This window comes from Podarcis liolepis, assembly GCF_965112155.1.
Source record: "Podarcis liolepis genome assembly, chromosome: 3".
NCBI lineage: Eukaryota > Metazoa > Chordata > Lepidosauria > Squamata > Lacertidae > Podarcis > Podarcis liolepis.
The window spans coordinates 33,072,897-33,089,540 of record NC_139557.1 but is presented as its reverse complement, the minus strand read 5'-3'; positions in this window follow the sequence as shown (position 1 = coordinate 33,089,540).

Below are 16,644 nucleotides of genomic sequence, written 5' to 3'. Positions count from 1 at the left end.
CTAGGATGGTTAAAACAGCCCAAAAATTGCAGTAGCTTGCAAAAGCCTAAACCAGCTACTTGAAACTGCTGATGCTAGCTACAGGTCAGAAGGTCGCTTCCTGCCCAGCCAGAAACTGCTGTTAACTAGAAAAACCACTAGCAAGAAGTTTCCTGTTTTACTTCTGCTTAGTAATGCAAGAAGAAAACCACTAACAAGATGTTTCCTGCTTTACTTCTGCTTTTAAGTAATGCAAGATAGGAAGAGATACGAAGGGAAAAGCTTAGCTAACAAAAGAAGACACGTGCACAAGGAGGTGGGAGGGAGTGCTGGCTTAGCAGAAAGACAGAAATGATTTAGCAAGCAATATTTGCTAGTCGATTGGGGAAGTACGGCGGGTATAAGAAAGACTGTTGAAGTGACTTGCTTTACAGCCAGAATATTTTTAGGAATTATCCAGTTGGCTGTCTCTGAGTACAGACCTTGACTCTGTGCTCAGATCTCAATAAACTCTTTTTCTCCAAAGAAGATTTCCTGGTACTTTTGTTCCCTCCGAGGTCCAAAGGGATGGCGTGGCTAATGGATCCCTAGGTAAATAAGGCTTCACCTTGTTTTTCATGGTGCTGGAGAGTCTACTAGAGAATGTATTTTGCAGAGCTGTGATCTGTTAAAATGTCATTATGGAGCAACAGGGAAAAGGAACTTTTTAATACTATGAATAGTAGATCTTAAGAATTAGCACTCTGCTTCATAAGTTGACTTACTCTGCCTTACCCCTTGATAGGAGGAAGCTTCTGTTGCATTTTAGAAGCACATTTTGGGCCTGCTGGTCTCCTTAAAAACAAGTCCTTATTTACAAAACGAAGTTATTAAAAGCTGATTATTTTCCAGGATGGGTTTTGTGGACCTATTTGTAACACAGGTGGAAGAAGCAATCATAACATCTATCTTTTTGTTAGAATACAATATTTAAAATGTATTCATACTATATTGCATGCTTTTTTTAAAAGCTACCCAGTACAACTAGGTAGCTAGTACAGTACTCACAATAGCAATGGATGACATACAAAAATTCCAATTGCTTATTTTTTTAGTTGAAAATGCAAGCATTTATATATATAGTCCCTTAGAAATCATTCAGTGGTGCCTTTTTTGCATTCATTTGCTGATTATTTACATTTACATACTTTTTCTCTACTTCCACAAATCTCTTCACTCAATAATCACATTATTTCATTTACATATCAGTCATAAATGGCTTTCTTTGCTCTGAATATTCAATATGTATACACTGTCTGCATATGTAAGTCGGGGCCATTACTTCAACAAACTCAGAGTGGGGAACCATCAGCCTATGTACCTAATCCATCTGCCATCCTTCCTGAGTCCTCCCCCCCACAAAAACCTCCTGCTTTTCCACCCTCAACTCCTGCCTCAAATTAGCTGCCAGAGAACAGCAGATCATTGCTTTTCTGAACACTGAGCATGGAATAAAAATGAGCTTACCTGCTGAAGATACAGACCAATCTGTATACAGAGATACAGAGCACTTTCCCAGATTGTCTGACTCTGAGAAAGTGTCTGTATCCAGTACAAATATGGCCTCGTATCCAGTTTTAGGACATGTCTTCTGTTTGAAGGGCTGTCAGAGGACAGTCCTCTGTTGAATGGATGTGCTTCCAAATCTAATTGAGACACAAAGTAACCATAAAAAGGGAGAACAGGAGGGAGCTCGAGGTTGCCCATCAACAGTGAGCCACAGAAGGGCAGCAGCCGGGCAGAGAGGCACAAGTGTCTTTCTCACACTCTTCCCACTATGGTGAGATATACAATAAAAAGGTTAAGGTAAAGGACCCCTGACAGTCCAGTCGTGAACAGTCGTCCAGTCGTGTTGCGGCCAGCTTTACTGGCTGAGGGAGCCGACGTTTGTCTGCAGACAGTTTTTACGGGTCATGTGGCCAGCATGACTAAGCCACTTCTGGTGAAACCAGAGCAGCGCATGGAAACGCCGTTTACCTTCCCGCTGGAGCGGTACCTATTTATCTACTTGCACTGGCATGCTTTCGAACTGCTAGGTTGGCAGAAGCAGGGACCGAGCAACAGGAGCTCACCCCGTCGCAGGGATTCAAACCGCCGACCTTCAAGCCCTACGCTCAGTGGTTTAGACCAGTGTTTCCCAAACGTTTTTGGGCAACGGCACACCTGTTAGCCGGAAAAAAATCTCGCGGCACACCACCATTAAAGCCCCGCCCCGTGACGTCAGCGCGCAGCGTCACGCCGGGAGGGACGCACAAAAGCGAAAGTTTTTTCCCTCCCCCTTGCCGGGGTGGGAGGAGGCAGCAGAACGAGGGCAGCTGAGGCGGCGGCGGCGATAGCGGGCGGAGGAGGGGGCGGCGGCGGGAGTTGCTGCTGCTGTTGTTGCTGCTGCTGCCCGGACATGCCGGCCTCCTCCTCCTCCGCTGTCTCGCGCTCCTCCCTTTTGCGCGCGCTGCCCCGCCGCTCGGCACCACCACCGCGGAGCCGCCCCCGGCTCGACGCGGATCCTCGCCGCCGCCGCCGCCTCTCACCGCCCGACTCGCCCGCCTTCCTCCCACGGCACACCAGCCGGTGTCTCACGGCACACTAGTGTGCCGCGGAACACCGGTTGGGAAACACTGGTTTAGACCACAGCACCACAATATTTCTATTTATATTGGGTAACGATTTCAAAATTTGCATCTCTGCACCTATTAAATACTATGTGAAAATTTTATGTGGGTCTGTGCCCAGCCTCTCTCTTTTGGGCAATGTGCAAGCAGCCACAAAACCCAACATGGAAATGCAGAGGGCTGCCTGTGGAGGAACTGACCACTCTGCTTGTTAAAGGGGCTTGTGAGGGAAGGTGAGGGACAGAGGGACAAGAGGAAGAGATTCTAATAGGCTGAGGGAGTGCAGTGAAGGAAGCCCTCTAAGTCATTCCATTCCAGACTGCAAGCATGTAGACTTAATGACAACAGCAATGATAATGGAGAACAGGATTGCAATGACTGCCTATCTCCGGAAAACACTAAGAAGACTGAGCTTTGAAAGCTCTGCAGCACATATAACTGAAAAAAAGGAACTGTGTTGTATTTTATTAAGTTTCAACATTTTTAACATATACAGTTAAAACACAATTTCGTCTTTTCTCTTATTTTTGTCCACCCCATGGAGTTGTTTCTCCCCTTCTTCTGCACCCTATCTATCAAATCAAAAACACAATATTGTAATCCAATTACTTCTGTTGCTCATAGCTCCAATCCTGTTCGCAATACGATAATATTTCTTTAAATAGTCCAAAAAAGCCATACATGCTTCCATAAAATGCTCATCATTAGATTCTCTAAATTTTGCCAGTTCAATCACATACAGCACAGTTCATTAATTTACAGGTGAAATCCAGGCCTTCATATACATTAGTATGCTGGGGCAACGTCGAAATAAAAGAGTGTTATTTGCATGCCCCTCGTTAAAGAACCTAAGCAGAGTCCTCCTGAATTAGGCCAACGGTCCATCTAGCAGACCTCTGACATGTCCCTATTTTCCAAGAACAGTCCCCGATTTACAGAAGCCATCCAAGTTTCTGATTTGACCCCAGAATGTCCTGCTTTTTCTTGGGATGTCCCTATTTTCATCGGAGAAATGTTGGGGGTGGTGGAGTTGCGTGACCCCAGAGGCAGGGGTGGAGCTACCTGTCCTGGCACCCAGAGCGGTGCAAGGGTGGGGCTAGCCGCCTGCACAGCGAGCGTCAGGAGAGGCACCGCTAGCCGCCCACAGCAGCATCGTCCCTAGCGGCCCACTGCCTGTGCAGCAAGTGTCTGGGGGCGCTGCCCGCGTGGGGGTGATGCAGCAATGTCACCCGCCCTCACGGCTGACACCTGGTGTGCCCCGAAGCAAGGAGAGAAGTAACTATACAACCTTTAGAAGACATCTGAAGGCAGCCCTGGATAGGGAAGTTTTTTAAATGTTTAATGTTTGTTTGTTTGTTTGTTTGTTTTTAATACCCTGCCCATCTGGCTGGGTTTCCCCAGCCACTCTGGATGGCTTCCAATGGAATATTAAAATACAATAACCTATTAAACATTAAAAGCTTCCCTAAACAGGGCTGCCTTCAGATGTCTTCTAAAAATCTGGTAGTTGTTTTTCTCTTTGAAACTGGTGGGAGGGTTTCCACAGGGTGGGTATCACTACCGAGAAGGCCCTCTGCCTGGTTCCCTGTAACTTGGCTTCTCGCAGCGAGGGAACCACCAGAAGGCCCTCAGCGCTGGACCTCAGTGTCTGGTCAGAACGATGGGGGTAGAGTCGCTCCTTCAGGTATACTGGACCAAGGCCGTTTAGGGCTTTAAAGGTCAGCAGCAACACTTTGAATTGTGCTCGGAAATGTACTGTGCTCAAAAACGTACTGTATATTATATAATAAAGTATATTATGTTTTTATATATGTTGGAAGTTGCCCAGAATGGCTGGGGCAACCCAGTTAGATGGGCAGGATACAAATAACAAAATGATGGTGATGGTGATGGTGATAATGATGATGATGATGATGGACACCCCTATTTTCACTGGAGAAATGTTGGAGGGTATGATCTAAGCCAGCATCCTTTTGTGACTGTGGTCAAACAGATGCCTCTTGAGGAGCCTGCAGGCAGGACCAGAGTGCAACAGCACTCTCCTCTCTTGCGATTCCCAGCAATGGGTATTTGGATGCCTACTACACGGGTGGCGCTGTGGGTTAAACCACAGAGCCTAGGGCTTGCTGATCAGCAGGTCGGTGGTTTGAATCCCCGGGACAGGGTGAGCTCCCATTGCTTGGTCCCTGCTCCTGTCCACCTAGCAGTTCAAAAGCATGTCAAAGTGCATGTAGATAAATAGGTACCGCTCCGGCGGGAAGGTAAACAGTGTTTCTGTGCGCTGCTCTGGTTTGCCAGAAGCGGCTTAGTCATGCTGGCCACATGACCCGGAAGCTGTACGCTGGCTCCCTCGGCCAGTAAAGCGAGATGAGTTCCGAAACCCCAGAGTCAGCCATGACTGGACCTAATGGTCAGGGGTCTCTTTACCTTTACCCATTGCTCCTCCATAAGGATCTCTCCCTAAGGATCTCCTCCCACTCCCACTACACATTTGGAAAGGCTCTCTGCATAACATATGGTCGATTCATTTATGAGGCGATAATCTGTCCCGCACTTGGAAAAAAAGCAAATAGCACTTCTTCTTTCAGTTAAAGATATACTAATTGCCTTATAATGTGTTGCCAGCAGTTTAAGCTAAGCTGTGCTAACAGCTGCAAGCTTTTGAAGCTTCCTGGTTAGCCTTGCAGTGCAGCCCTTTGCAGATTTGCTTGGCTGTGAATCCAGCTGTGTTCAATGGGACTTAGGGAAGTGTGTATACGATGGCAGTCTTTGGTCCCACCTCCATTATAAATCTAAAGCAGTATTATATAACTTTAAACTGTCATGGCTTCCTGCCAAGAATCCATATGAGTGGGGTATTTTGAACATGCAGACAGAGAAACTTCTTCAAACAATGCATTGTTAAACTATGGAACATTGTGCCACAGGAAACAGTGATGGCCACCAACCTAAATAGGGACAACTGGTTTGCATGTCACCTCATAGAACCATAGAGTTGAAGGTGATTGTTTAAATAACCAGGTGTGTGGAACTTTTGGTCCTCCAGATGTTGGATGCTATACTTAAGGATTTTCCTGGATATTACTCGGATTTCAAAGGTGGAAATGACATCCAGGGGGAATTTCCCAAATGTGGAGCTTTGTCATGGATCTTAGGCAACTGAATTGAGAAATCAGTTTTTTGTCAAAAAGCTCAACAACCTTTCAGGGTGTCCTGGTTTTTACTTTTTGAAATATGGCAACCCTACTATAGCGCCCATAGATGCGAACTCCTAGGGTCCTAGGTCCTTTCCCCTCCAATGAAATATTTGAAGGGACCAGGCCCCACAAAGTTGATGGACATTGCTGCCTTTCTTTCTTTTCCATGTTTGGATTTCATTTCCCAACAAGCCCTGTAAATGAATTGTAAAATGGTTGCTGGATGGCAAGAGAGCTGGGATTGGGCAAAAACCTCCGGCGTTGTTTCTTACATCCCTTGTGATTGGAGCTAGAAGGGGTATGTGGAGTGGGGGGTGGAGCAAGCAGTGGAAATCCTGGTACCTCAGTGTTCCAAACAAGAAGAGGGAACTGAGATTTGCATTCTCTGGCTGCTTTTGCAAAGTGTGTGTGTTTGTGTTACACAGTTTATCTGCCACATGTACTTCCAACAGCAAGAGAAGCTCTCATTGACAATCCCAGCTGCTGGCTGCTCTTCATTAAATCCCTCCCAGACCCACAAGCCGGGGGAGGAGAGAGGAGGTGGGGTGGGAATTCTAGGGCTTTTTTCAGCTGGACCTCAGTTCCAGCACCTCTCAGGTGGGCGTCATTGCTATTATAAGAGAACAAGGGAGGTGTTCGTGGTGAATTTCGGCACCTCTTTTTCTGTAAAAATAGCACTGGTCTCTACAATCTCTCACTGCGGTTTGCATTATTCTTTTCCTTTAAAAAAGTTACAGAAATGGAATTTTCCAAACATCCACACGAGCTCTATTTTTAGTTTGAAAAATATTATCCAGTCTAATTTTTGTCCTTTATATATTTTATTTGTATTCCTATGGTTTGTCCTTTTTATGTTTAATTTGTGCTTCTTCTCTGGTAACATTTTAACACCCCCCCTTTCCCTGACAAATGCAGTATTTTACTTTGTCATAACAATAAAAAACATTTGCCGCCTATGAGAGAGAAAGTGTGTGTGTCTGGGGAAGCGGGGAGAAGCAAATGATGAATATTTCATCACTGTATGCTGAGAAGCTTCCAAAACACAGTTGACTACAGAAAAGGGCCAGTTTGAAGCCCAGGTCGGATAATAAGTATTCATCCCCTTTTATGAAAAAAACCTGTAGCTTGTGTTTTCTGCCAAATAATTACATGTTAATAATTCATGGGATTTTAAAAATTTTTTTACCCCTTCAGATAAAACAATGGCTACTTTTTAAAGTGTCATAATACATGGAAAGTGTATAAGTGAGGAAATGTAATACCTGCCAGATTGCCTCAGGAAGGCCCTGTGAGGTAGCCTATTCAAAAGCCAATAGGTGGCACTCAGGAGTCACCAAAAATTTATCACGTTCTCACTCCCTAAAATCCCTTCATGCAGTGTCTTGTCTTCCCTAGGGCAAGAAAGGCTTCGGAAATGTTCTTAATCAGAAATTGGAAAAAGGGAGTTCAAAATATTTCAGTTGTATGTCAATGAGAACATAAGCTACTCCAGGCTCATAGGTTTTTATTTTTTTCTCTTTCTTGAAAAAAAAAGGTGAAGGTGATGGAAATTCACTAAAGCAGTAGCAATATGTGGCCTTCAAGATTCTGTAGCACTCCAACTCCCATCAGCCTCAGCCAACATGGTCAATGGTCAAGGATGATGAGAATGGTAGCTCACCAATATCAGGAGGGTGACAGGAAGGTAGTTTTTTTAGCACTGCAGCTCTCCAGTAGTTTGAGTTCACCCCCAAAGGCACACTCTTTCATTGTCTTCTGAGAACGATGGATGTCAACAAGTGTGGCAGCCATATCTCCAGTAGGAAGGGGTTCCACCACTGGTGATGCCATGGCAGAGGAGACCTGCTCTGTTTCAGACTGCAGCCACTAATAGGATCACAAGCAGGGTCTCCACACCAGGTTTTAGGGCATGGGTCAGCCAATTCTGGGAGACGGGCTCCTCCAAAGAGCATGTGGCTTCTATTCCTTTTACTGACACAGGCCCACATATGCAGTGCTTTTTTTCTGGGTGGACGAAGAGGTACGCATGTTAGGATATTTCCGTTCCACCTTAAAAAGGGGACAGGCTGTTGTGAGTCACAGCCTACGTATTTCCTGCTCACAGGAAGTTTCTGTTTGTATATGCTTTCGTTCTCTCTCTGTGTCTGAGACACTGAAGCAGGCAGTCATGTTTTTTCTTTGTTCTGACCAACGCTGAATAAACTTGTAAATATGCTCTCCTGAGTGCATCTTTCGCTGTGCGAACCCTGCTGATAGAGTGTGCATCAGCTCTGGAATGTGGCAAGCTATTTCTGGAGCTCGTGTTGCTAATTGAATGATACTGCGTGTCTACGGGAGATCGATGGATCGTTCGGAATCGATGTGGGGTCATGATGGCCTTTGTCTCCCTGGCAGTATACCAACAGTATACCAATTTCTGGGTGGACGAAGAGGTACGCATACCCCTAAACATTTTGTGAATCTAATGGGAGAAGAAACTTTAAAAAAATAAAATTATTTCCTTCTCTAGTATGGTGAGTCATCAGTTCCATTGCTATCCCCAATGGCAGCCTCATTTCCTGTCATGGTGTTTCCTGTCAGTCTCAGACCGAAGCGAGCGTTTAATATGTGAAGTAGGAGTTGGAATCTAGCATGGGGAACGACCAGTTTCACTGTATTTACTGTATTCATTTTTCCCAATTTAAACTATAAAATGGTGATTTTACTGAGTGGAAATGAGAGCACCCCTAAACATTTTATTTTTTTAGAAAAAAAGCAGTGCACATACGTATGCCAAGAACGAATAGAGATATAAGGAGGAATGCCCAGAAACAGGATATTGTGCTACTTCTGCATATTTCTCCAATAAAAAGAAAGTTTGGAGAACACGGTTTGTTAAAAGTGCACCAGTCAGCTGTAATTTAAGCTCTCCATACACGATGATTCATGGCCTCATCATTATCATATCCTAATAGCATTACTGAAGGACCAACATAATTAAGATCACTATCTTAGAAGATATTTTCTGGGAAAATGGGAACCTACTAGTGTGAAGTCCTACTTTTCCCTCTCAGTTCTATATATATCAGAGGCAGAAGACTGGGCCTACTTATAAAAGTAGACCTGCTGATGTGCCTGGATTACCATCAGGGCAACAGAAGGGAGGGGGAAACTGCACAAACAGGGGTAAAGGGCCAGTAGCTCCATTAACATACAAATATAGCATCACATTATTATTTTTCTGCCTGGAGATTAATGGGTGGGGCTCCTGGCTATTGCAATACTTTTAGACTGAGATTGGCTGATTGGTGCAGAGAACTGATTGGCCAGAGAATGGAAGATTGACAGACATTTTCGTGAGCCTCTCTTAAGTTGCTGTGGATTGTGAAAGGGCCTGTGGGACAGAAAAGAGTTTGGCTTTGAGATGTGGGTGGAAAAGATCTTTTAAAAAAGATTGCTTGGCATTTCACTTGGTAAGGCTAAGTCATGGTTGTGCTAACGGACCAGCCTCCATTGACTTCATTCAAGGAGTAAGGGAACGGAACAAAAGAGAAAAGAAAAGAAAGGAGGCTCCCTTGCTTCCTATACATGTTTGGGCATCTGTTTCTTTTTGGCCAGCAATGGATGCTGTGTGCCTTCCACCTTCCTTTTTTCTTTTTCTTTTGTAAAACCAGGACTGGAGCTGCTGTAGGTTGTGGTGAAGTGGAACGCATAAGACATTTAGACTGGATTCCCTTAACTCTGCTGGTCCTGGTATTTATTTGCTTCTGGAGTTTTTCCTTGCAAAAGAAACAGCAGTCGAATTCCATGTATCATGTGACCGCCTGAAGGATTGTATCCAGTGCTAGTCCTACGCAGAGTTGTTGGCATCCATCTGCCTCAGGAGACAATGGAAGAGTGTGCCTTTGGGGGTGAGTTTTGGGAAATTGCAGCGCCTGCTGTGGCTGTGGAGTCCAATACAGGAGAGACATGTTTCGTTGCAGCTGGGACAGATGAAGGTGTCTGGTTGTGCTGCTACAGATGCATCATGGTGTTTCTTCTCTCTGAGCTCCTCCCAGTGGTCATTCCTCCTCTGGCCACTGCCATGGATATACGACCCAACTGTCTGTCTCCAGGCACTGTGACCATCTGCAAGGGATTCCCGTTTGGTGGGGTTGATGTTGTCAGTCTTCGTGTCACATTTGCGGGGATCTTTGTAATTCAGAGCTGCTATCAATGGGCCTGGTGCCTGAAGCCATCTCCCCAAAGAAGAGTAGACCTACTGAAATTAATGAATGTAAAATAACCATGTTCTTTGGCTGCAAAAGGGTTTACTCTGAGTTAGGGTTGGCTACAAGCCCCTAAGTTTATATTTTCAACTGAAGTTACTGTTGCGGAATCATCTTAATAAATACCAACATAAATTCCTTGCTGGAGAAGCAGATGCACTCTGCACATTATTATTTATTTTTGAGGCTCATAATTCTGAATCGCCTCTCTTTTTAATATCCTTCAGCTTCTTCATGTTTTGATAAGGCGGAATGCTACCTGTACATTTTCCTTCTCAGTAAGCCAATTGGAAAGATCCTTGTCTTTGTCAGGAGCTCAGCCTACACTCGAGTAGGACCCTGGTAGAGACACATACCTGACTGGCATGTTCCCTCCCTCTTGGTTGATCGTTCGAGAGCTTTCTTCTGCCCGAACATCACAGTGACCGATGCCAACAGACATCGGCACACTTTGGGATCCGCAGAGTCTTCGTAGTTGCGTAACAGAGCTCAGCAACTCAGCATTTTGGCTAATCTACTTTCTTCACATATAAACACACATGGAACACTGCAACATGGCTCCCTCTCTCTCTAGCATCAGACAGCAAAGAGAAAAAGGACAAAGGACAATAGTCCCACTTCATGGAACACAGTAGCACAAACATCCTGTCTTCATCACTTTCCACTCTGTGGAGTCAAAACATATACCGTCATGTGACAGACAACAATCCTATGACTGCAATCATGGAACAGGAATTCTAACACCTTAAAAAAACCCAACACTAAACCAAACAGCCCACCAGAAGTTCTAGACGTTCATGATAAGATTGTCCATCTTATTAACTAACTTAATCTTATGTATGTAGCTCTCCCATAGTTTCAGATGTAGTCTTCGGAATCCCATAGACAATAGATTCTCCACTGGGCAAGAACAACTAGAACTTTAGAGAAACAAAAGAAGTAATTTGTGAGTAGTGGAGATAAGTACTTTGTTTGCAAAAGCCTCCTGCAGACCAGCTGCCCACCAGAGCTGGGGCATAATGGTTTCGCAAAACCTTCACCAGCTATGAATTCTTCTTGAAACTTGATGTGTTATTCACAGAACAATACTGCTTTTCATGGGTAAATACTGAGCATGTGTGAGGCACCATCAAAGTGAATAAGCCAAGATTACAAACCTGGAGAGCACTCTCTTTTTTGGGGGTGGGGTGGAGTGGAAGGTCACAAGCTTTGTCCAAATGCTTACCAGAAAAACTCAGAGAGACCGCCCAAGTACCAAATGAGCCAGGGGAAGCGTTCCAATCACTACTTACTTGTCAGTAGATCCATTGACATTAATGGGACCGCTTGTCAGAAACTGATTTTCAGGGTTGTAACCTTTTCAATACAAATACAAGAGTTTACGTCAATATGCCCGGTAGTTTGGTGAGGGGGAACATTACGGCAGATTGCCTATTCTGCTTACTCTTGGGATGCTGCCAGCTACATTGGTTTTATGACACAGATGAATTTGTAAATGGCATTTAATGGTGTATCAACATGTTTCATTTACTCGACAGCAGCTTTTGTCTGCCTTAAGATTTGGCAATTTGTTCTGTTTGCTTCCCATTTTTCTCTCTAGCTCATGAGCCTTTCAAAATCGCTTGGCATGCATTTAAATGAAGTTGACATTGCTAAAACAGGAAAAGATAGTGTGTGTGTGTGTGTGTGTGTTATTGGGCTTTACAGGATCATGTTGATTTGTTGTTTGCTCATGTGCGTGTGGCGAAACCCGGAAGTATACATTTCCGGGTTTGTTGCGCTTGCAACCCGAAAGTTACGTTACCTGAAGGTTACGTAACCCAAGGTACCACTGTAGTGTTTTTTTCTTTGATGGATATATAGATTGTTTTTTAATGTGTCCTTCCAAACATTTTAAATTTAATTCTAATCTCACAATGCACAAAGGTGGCAAGTGTCAACCAGTTTTTGTTGCACTATTCTAACCTTGTGGTTAGAATAGATGGCAGAAGTTAGGCTGTCCCTGTCTAGATAGGGGTGAAGCTGAAGCTGATGGAAGGCACTCTGCGCCACTGAGGCCACCTGAGCCTCAGGCGACAACCAGTAGAGCTGTGTGTCATCAGCATATTGCTGACAACATACCCCAATACTCTGGGTGATCCCACCAAGTGGTTTCATGAAGATATTAAACAGCATGTGGGATAAAATTAAACACTGAGGAACCCCACATTGAAGGCTCCATGGGGCTGAAGTACACTCTCTGAAAGTGACCGTCAAAGTAGGACGAGAACCACTGCAAAGCAGTGCCACCCACCCCTAACTCTTACAGCCACTCCAGAATGATACCATGTATCAACGGTATTGAGTGAGGTCATGGAAAATTAACAAGGACATATTTCCCCTGTCTCTTTCCTGCCATAGGCCATCATACAGGGTGACCAAAGCAGTTCCTGTGCCAAAACCAGGGCCAAAACCCTTATTTACATTTGTGTATACTTAGCAGTTTGAAAGCACGTCAAAGTGCAAGTAGATAAATACGTACCGCTCTGGCGGGAAGGTAAACGGCGTTTCTGTGCGCTGCTCTGGTTCGCCAGAAGTGGCTTGCTCATGCTGGCCACATGACCCGGAAGCTGTACGCAACCCCAGAGTCGGTCATGACTGGACCTAATGGTCAGGGGTCCCTTTACCTTTACCTTTATACTTAGGGACATTCATCAATCAATGTCTAGTTTTGAGAGAGATCTACATTGTTTCTGCCACCCCTATTTGGAATGCTGGAATCAGAATATGATCAACAATTTTCTCATGGGAATAGATAATAACTCTGCTTATACAGTACTGTAAAAAGGTAAATGTAAAGGTAAAGGAGCCCTGGATGGTTAAGTCCAGTGAAAGGTGACTATGGGGTATGGTGCTCATCTCGCTTCAGGTCGAGGGAGCCAGCATTTGTCTGCAGACAGCTTTCTGGGTCATGTGGCCAGCATGACTAAACTGCTTCTGGTGCAACGGAACACTGTGACGGAAACCAGAGCGCATGGAAATGCCATTTACCTTCCCATTGCAGTTTTACCTATTTATCTACTTGCACTGGCATGCTTTCGAACTGCTAGGTTGGCAGAAGTTGGGGCAGAACAATGGGAGCTCACTCCATCACACGGATTCGAACTGCTGACCTTCCGATCAGCAAGCCCAAGAGGCTCAGTGGTTTAGACCACAGCGCCACCCGCCCCTTACCATGCAGTACTGTACCTAGGAATATAAAGCTTTAAATTCTATTTCTGACTGTTCTTTCACAACTTGTAGGAAAGCATTTTTGGGAGATTGATAAAATTCAAAAAACAATACAGCCTTTGTAGGGGAACCGTGTTCTTGAAAATAGAGAGAAAGAGAGAAAATGTATGCACATTGTATTGGAATTAAGTCATTTTGATTTTTTCTTTAAAGGAAATGTGTATTTTAGGATTCAGTGAAGTGTTCTGTATTAATATTTCAGACTTGCATGCAAGTAATTGATTTTTGATGCAAAGTGCTGTATCTGCATTGTTCAGGTTCTAAGTTATCAACAAGTCAAATTGATCTCTGCTGTTACAGAGGCTTATTTCACTTGAATTCATTCTCATTCAATCATCTTTTTTTCCTTTTTTAAAAAATGATGCCATTTTATGCTGCACATCAAATCCTAAACTCTCACAAAAGGTATACAAAAACAATATCAAAGCAAAACTTGATGCATTGGGAGTTTTGTTTCCCCCTCCCTCTCTCTTCCCTTTCTCAAGAGGATTGTAATTCATATGTTGCATGCGGTTTCATTTGGTTAAAATCACAGGAATACTAATTACTGAGGTCCCTGTGAAGAAAACCATAGCAGGAGTAACCCAGAAGCTCCTATGATAAATCATTGCTTCATTCTGAAGGATAATGTAGACAATGATACAAGCTGCACCATTTAAGTAGAAAGCCGATACGTTTTGTATTAATTTGTAGGCTAAAGATGGAAATGCACAAAGAGAATACACTGAACGCTGTATCCTCCCCAGCAGTTCTTCAGCAGGGTGCTCTCATCTCTGACATAAAAAAGAAGAATGCTCATTGGGGGTTCCTGTGAATTTGCAGTGTTTTTTTTCCACCAGGATGGATCAGCAGGGAGGAGGGATTTAACCTTCTTCCCTGCACACTTTCTCAAAAGGAACCCTCCCTTGAAAAACTGACAGATACAGTGGAACCTCAGTTCCCGAACGCCTCCATTGTCGCACGTTTTGGTACTTGAACTTCAAAAACCCGGGAATAAATGCTTCTGTTTTCGAATGTTTTTCAGAACCTGAGTGTGTGATGCAGCCTCCTCTTAGTGCAAGAGGCTCTTGCAACCAATGGGAAGCCACACCTCAGTTTTTGAACATTTCGGAAGCCGAATGGACTTCTGGAACAGATTTCGTTCAAGGACCGAGGTACCACTGTACAACATATGTATTGGTGTCTTTCCCTGCTTTAGGACTAACAGCAACTTGGAGATGCAATTCAGATGCAGAAAAACAGCACATCTCCATAGCACCATGGAACCTGTCTGTTTTGGAGGATCCTACAACTGCTTTTTCCTTCAGGGCCAAAAGGGAAAATATGGGAGTTTGAGCTGCGGATCTTCTAATGCCAGGTCTATTTTGGCTCTTACTGGACCATATCTCAGTGTACCAGCTGTAGGAACATGCAGTAATTGGTACAAAGTCCCATAGGAGGAAATAATGCACAAATTAATGGGGGAAGAAGTGTTAGATGCATTTCCCTGAACCAAAAGCCCACTCTAAAATGCCAGCCATCTATTCAAGGGACAGATGAAGAGGGAGCTCAGAATTCAGTTCCTCTTGCTCCTCCCTCCAAGTTCCCTAAGATAAATGATCGGCATAATCTGACAAGGGCTGTGCATCAAACAAAGCCAGTGTACAGCTTCCGCCTAAGGGAATGATGCATCTGGCTTTTTAGTTGCATGGTGCACTTCTGCTAATACATGGGTGGAGAAACTGTGGCCCTCCAAATGTTGGACTCAGACAGCCATCAACCCTAACCATGGTCAATGACCAGGGATGTTCGGAACTGGATACTCCTGCTCTAGTACATTGGACTGGTGTTCAGAGTGACCTGTTTCTGCCTCATGCATGCATCTGTAAATGTTCTGTGACTTAATGTGCAAGAGAGGTGTTGGCACAAAGCAAACATCTTGATTTGATCAAGGCCTTGTTTTCTTGTGATGGTGTAAGACAAGTTAATCCTTATTGCAGGAGGATATATATCATTATTTCAGGACACATTGCCATTCCTTCTGGTTTGTTGAAAACAGAAGGCTTAGTGCTCATGAAATAATACTTCTCCACTGATTGGATTTCCATTTCATATCCTGCTGAACAAGTTTTGGGTGGAGTGTGGGCATGCATGGGAAAAGCATGATTATGCAGTTATGTGATTTTGGTTGATAGCTTTAGCCTGGAGTCTTTTCCTTAAAGATGAGCTTATTATTCAAGTTCTGCTGAGAGCTCTTTCTTTCTTTCTTTCTTTCTTTCTTTCTTTCTTTCTTTCTTTCTTTCTTTCTTTCATAGAAGGCTTTCATTTTGAAGAGGAAGCTTGTCATTAATGGCGACTGGATTCTGCTAATTCTGCAATCATTAATTGCCTGTTATTTAATAATTTAAATAAAAGGTGAAGGGGTTGCATTGCCCATTCAAGCCCCCACCTGCACACCTAAGGAACTTGGGGTTATCTTCATTTTTCCTCCTCCAGGTATTCCTGTGATTGTGGGTGGTATTCAACCAAGTTTTCCTCTGAGCAGACCCACTGAAATTAATGAGCATGACCAATTTTCACAGAATCAGTTTCAGAATTTTACCTACCTTTTGGGAGGAAAGTTGACAGGGTAAAAAAGTTACAAAAGTACTCAGTGACCCATAAAATTACTTTGACACTACTGCTAAGGCTCATATTCCTCCTTCCACTCGCATGATAAATCTAAGCCAGCCTTCCCAATTCTGGTACTCTCCAGATGCATCATCTCTGACCATTGGCCAAGCTGGCTGGGGATGCCGGGAATTGTAATCCAAAACATCTGGTTTGTGAAAGCTGATCTAAGTTGTCTCTATTCCTTTAAGAATACTTCCATTTATCTTTAACTACATCATCTTGCCGACAAAGTTCCGTATAGTTAAAGCTATGGTTTTCCCAGTAACGATGTATGGAAGTGAGAGCTGGACCATAAAGAAGGCTGATCGCTGAAGAATTGATGCTTATGAATTATGGTGCCGGAGGAGACTCCTGAGAGTCCCATGGACTGCAAGAAGATCAAACCTATCCATTCTGAAGGAAATCAGCCCTGAGCGCTCACTGGAAGGACAGATCGTGAAGCTGAGGCTCCAATACTTTGGCCACCTCATGAGAAGAGAAGACTCCCTGGAAAAGACCCTGGTGTTGGGAAAGACTAAGGGCACAAGGAGAAGGGGACAACAGAGGACGAGATGGTTGGACAGTGTTCTCGAAGCTACTAACATGAGTTTGACCAAACTGCGGGAGGCCGTGGAAGACAGGAGTGCCTGGCATGCTCTGGTCCATGGGGTC